The sequence below is a fragment of the Orbicella faveolata genome, unplaced genomic scaffold (genome assembly GCF_042242905.1).
Source record: "Orbicella faveolata isolate gen_17 unplaced genomic scaffold, um_ofav_v1 contig_1, whole genome shotgun sequence".
In the NCBI taxonomy this organism is placed as follows: Eukaryota; Metazoa; Cnidaria; class Anthozoa; order Scleractinia; family Merulinidae; genus Orbicella; species Orbicella faveolata.
The window spans coordinates 3,910,001-3,915,240 of record NW_028301536.1 but is presented as its reverse complement, the minus strand read 5'-3'; positions in this window follow the sequence as shown (position 1 = coordinate 3,915,240).

Sequence of the window (5,240 nt, the reverse complement as noted above, 5' to 3'; positions counted from 1 at the left end):
AGCATGGACGGTTATTCTCAGTGAAGCTACAAATGTTTCACTTAGGACACTTAACCTTGCTGTCAACCTGTAACTGTAACAGTAATGATCTTAACAACAAAGAACTTCCACTCCTTTACGGGAGACTGCTTCAATACTGGTTTGAGTTTAAGGATGGACAGATTAAAATTGATAACAAGACTAGATCAGCATTTTTTGTTGCCAAAATGTTTCGTGATTTATCGCCCAACTGTTCTTAACTTTTTTAGCAAGTAAAGTTTTAAAACTTTTTAACTTTTACTTCTGAAATTGTGTATCAAACAACGATTTTCAAATTGACTTGTTTTGCTTTCGAGGTGCGTCAGAAATTTGAAGTCGTTTCACGTGAACAGAAATCGTTACCGAACCCGTCAGACACACAGTAGAGATATAATAAATATCTTACTAACCTCGTTTTCTCGGTCCGTACAGTAAGTTACGGATCTTCGATTTATGTCCCGCGCGCTTAGCGCTTGGGCCATAAATCAATGGGGAAAAATATCGGTCCGTAACTTACAGTAAGGTCCTCGAACTCAGTTAGTAAGAGGCAATATGCCATGACATCGAGTGTCTGTTATTTTTCTGCTCAGCCTTTCCACTCAGTCAGTTTAAGAGTGTATCATTACTGATTTGATTTATTAATTTGATTTTTTTTTTTCATTTATTTTATTGGTGATTTTGTCAGGAAATGGTATTCCCTCAGAGTAGACTCTATTCAGGCATTTGGTACAGTTCAGGTAGCATTAGAGGCACTGGTGGCTGGGAAAGGTAAGGGACAAAAATTCAGTGTTAAAACTGCGAAGAATTATAAAGCAGCAATGAGAACAAGAGCTTTTAAAAGCTCTGCAAGTCATTTTGGTGTACATGTATCGATATGTATCTCTTAGCCATTCCACGCAAAACAACTTTGTGAAATGGCTAAGTCAAAGACGAACGTTTTGTCACATGGCACTGTTGCAGCTTTCTGAGCTCTGTTGTTTTATCTCGAGTCCTTTGTAAGCTGTCCTGTGTCAACCGAGATATACATGTCTGATAGAGAAAATGATCGACAAAAACAGCAGCATATAAGGCCCGGGGGGTACTCCCAGAAAAGTTGGGTGGGGGTCCCAAAACTGTTACCCTATTTATGACCAAAAACTACGATTTTTGCTACCCTATTTATGACTTAACCAAAAATTTGAAACCCTTTTTATGACCGTTGCGGCTGATACAATTGCCCTAAACATAGCTTTTTTCTTGATGGTCTTATGAAAAGTAGCTTTTTTTAAGAAACATACCCAGTTCAAGAATAGAGTGCAAAAACCATACCCTATTTACGAGCAAAATGGCCAAAATCGATGCCCTGTTTATGACCAAAACGGCTGAAAAACCGTACTCTTTGGGGCAGCACCTACCTATATGGCCCATATAAGGGAGAACCCCCCTCCCTCTCCGGTACTGATCTAAGGTATGTTGGTGCAGTCAGTGTAAAATGCAGACTGCAGACTGCGGACTGCAGACTGAGGTAAAATGCACACTGCAGACCAGGGGTAAAATGCAGACGACAGGCTTAAGACTTTTTTCAGTACGTGTTATTTCTATTAGCGAGTGCTAACTAATGTTATTCAGGCTGATTGCAGTGAAAGTCTGCACTCTGGTTAGTCTGAATATCACTGGCTGGTTAGCCCAAATAATGTTCCAGTTAGCCTGTTTACAGCTAGTTCTCTATAATGGAAACGGTAACACAATTTAGTTAACAAGTCTACAGTCTGCAATCTGCATTTTATCCTTGATCTGCAGTGTGCTTGTTACCCTCAGTCTGCATTCAACCCCAGGTCTGCAGTCAGCAGTCCGTAGTCTTTATTTTACACTGACCCCATGTCGGTGTGATTAACTGAATAAGAATTTACAAGCAACAGTTTCTGTATTCTGGTTGGCTGAGCTAAGAACACGGCAATTAATCCCAAATCAGCGCAATTTCATCAGTGCAGAAAAATGAAATTGAGTGCAAAATAGTGAATGGAAAATGATTAACAGTTCCGACAAAATTTGAGCTCGGATAGACAAAGTGGCGGACAAAAATTATACGAAGATTGAAACTCTTTATCAAAATTTTGATACACAGACTTCATAACAAAGCAAAGTACAAAGCTCAGTCAGCAAACATTACTAAACTGGTTATCGCGAAGTGTGTAAGATAAGAAATAAACACAAACTGCTGTGAGGAAATAAAACATAAACTACCTCGAAGTGCATGAGTTACAGTGGCGGATCTAGGAGAGGAGCCCGGGCGGCCCGCCCCCTCCCCCTTATTTTGGGTAAAAAAGAAGAAATCACAGAAGGAAGAAAAGCCGGTAGGGCAAGCAAAACAAAACCGCTACGCGTACTTTGTACTTCATGCGCGCGCTTTGTGTGCGTGCGTACGCGTACAGTTTCTTGTATGTCGTGGCTCAATCATTCCACCTACCGAAGAAAGGCTAACCCCGAAACGTTTAGATTACCAGCGAATATTTGACACTTTTAAGAACCTTTTCAGCCTTACATTCAATCGAGGATAGGTTAGCTTTGGGCCGTATTTAAATCTTATTTCATAATTTTTAGTGTCAATTTTAGTAGCATAATATGTGCTATACACAGTTTAGCATATATTTGTATTCTGTGGGTTTGGAATCCCTACATGGGCAGGTAATCATGTAGTCCCTTGGGTTTTTCGTGGTAGGTGTATTTAAGCGAGTGTTTAGTATGGGGTTCATTCTCTCGGTCTGTTACCAGCGCTGTTTCATTTTGTTTTCTCTTCTATTCTGTGATGTTTCAAGACAAGCCGATTTCTAGCAGAGTCGGACCTGAAGTTGAAGAGGCGATTAAGCAAGCGTTTTCAAATTTATCTGCCGATCTAACTGCGGTTATCGAGTCTAGGCTTTCGGATTTTAAGCGGGATTTGGTCGAGGACCGTGATTCTTCGGTGGCTTCCGTGGTTAAGCGAGTTAAAGAGGAACGAAGTTGAATTCAAATCGAAGGGCAACAAAAAGCAATTCGAGCATCAACGGCAAGTTCTTGATTGTTTGACTGAGGCTCAACATTCCCTGGCCAGCTCTAAGTACGAAAAGGCAAAGAAAGCTATCGAAGAAGGTATAAACCTGACTGAAAAGCGTATTAAAGCAATTAAGTTGGCCGACAGGAGCGAGCTTGGCTGGTCGACAGTCTGCGAATATTTATTGGACGATTTGGCGTCGAATTCAGAGGACGGAAAGCGTATTTTTCGTTCGGAGAGGCGTGCTGAGCGTCGCTCTAAACAAGCAGATCTGCTTCAACGAGTGGGCTTCATCCGAGGAACCCGGTTAGCAGGATTGGTTCTTGCTATAAGTTAAGTATTCATTTATTTTTTCAGTCTTTTTATTTTTATTCGCTTGTTTTTCCTATGCTTTTGCCCACTTACTTTTCTGCTTTGTTTACTTCTCGCAGTGCTGGTTACCGCGGCACACTGTATTATTCGCCATATTGTTCTTGTATCTTGTTGTTTCAATGGTACGGCCGGTTAATAGCACAGAATAGCATAATATGTGCGATACGCAGTTTAGCGTATATTTGTATTCTGTACGTTTGGAATCCGTACATGTGCAGGTAGTCAAGTAGTCCCTTGGGTTTTCCGTGGTAGGTGTATTTAAGCGAGTGTTTAGTATGGGTTCATTCTCTCGGCGTGGTACCAGCGCTGTTTCATTTTGTTTCTCCATTCAAGTTCCTTTATTTTTCTTTATTTCAGTGTTAGGAATTTGGTCATTTAATTTGTAATTGTCCCAAGAGCTCTGTCAACGCCTCCTCGTCGGACCGTCCGCCCAGCCGGGGATGACTAGCCGAATCTTAACGGTCAGCTTTTGACGTTGATGTGGATGTTGTCGAAACCGATGAGTACCCTTTGGTTGATGATTATTTAGGAAGCGGTGTAGAGTTTGTTGAAGGCTCCTCCGGTGTAAAAGGTCGCCTGAAGCAGTATTTCAGTTATTGGGAATCCACCATCTGTGCCCCACAGTTTGTTTTAGGCGTGATCTCTGAAGGCTATAGATTACCATTTGTCAGATTTCCGGATAAGTGCTACTTAGACACCCCGAGAGGGTTTCTGCGTCTGCTAGTTTATTGCATCAGAGGGATTTTAAACTGAGTGGGTTAAAGCTGAGCAGGCAGAAATCTATGTTAGAGCCAATGCAAGTCGGTCAATGGGTGGGTTTGTAATTGACACTATTAAAATGCAGTTCCGAATCCCGACTAAGAAAATTGCCAAGCTTAAGAGGAACCTCGATTCCATGATTTCTTCTGGGAGCGTTACGTATAGGGAACTTGCTCGAGTGGGCGGCTTCATCAATTCGCTGTATTTGGCAGTAGGCCCTATTGCTACGTTATTCACGAGGCAGATGCATGCAACTATTCAAACCCGTTCGTTCTGGGATTGTTCCTTTTCTCTTTCTTCGCCTTTATCGGAAGAATTGTGTTTCTGGTCTACTAATATCGAGGCCTTTAACGGATATGGAATTCAGCCTAAGCTTACTCCAGGTACAGTAATTTTTTGCGACGCTAGCGATTACGCCTTTGGAGGATATCGGATCAAGTTGAATGATCAGCCTGTCAGTGGTATGTTTAGCCGTTTTGAGTGTCAGCAGAGTTCTACTTTCAGAGAGCTTAAAGCCATTTTCTATGTTATCAAGGCGCATGTTGTATCTCTCAAGAGATACAAGAGGCACAAGAAAGTTAAAAGTTTTTACCGATAACGAGAATGCCTCTAGTATTGTTTCAGTTGGAAGCCCAAAGCAGCATCTTTAATGTTAAGCGCTTGATATTTTTCAGCTGTGCCTAGTGAACGATATTCAGATTGACGCGCAGTGGATTCCTCGCGATGCTAATGTTAGAACTGATTTTTTAAGTCGCTTTGTGGAAAAAGATGACTGGATTGTGGATATCGTACGCTTGCCCAGAAGATCTGATATGATTATCCCTGGTCCTGGCCAAAAGGTTTCTTATAACGGCAAGCTCTCGGTTTTCTTTGATTGCCCAAATTCAGCATGCTGCCCTGACGCATAGATTTCAGGTTAGCGTTGCCGACCTGTCAGTTTCTGTATGTCTGTTTGTTTTGTATTTACCTTTTCTAGGCTTTACAGTTTGCTTGTAGTGTTGAGCATTTGTCTGCAGTTAATCGGTCGGCCCGTGTGTGGCATGCATTTGCTACGGTTACCGGGCGGCATGGTTTGTGTGCG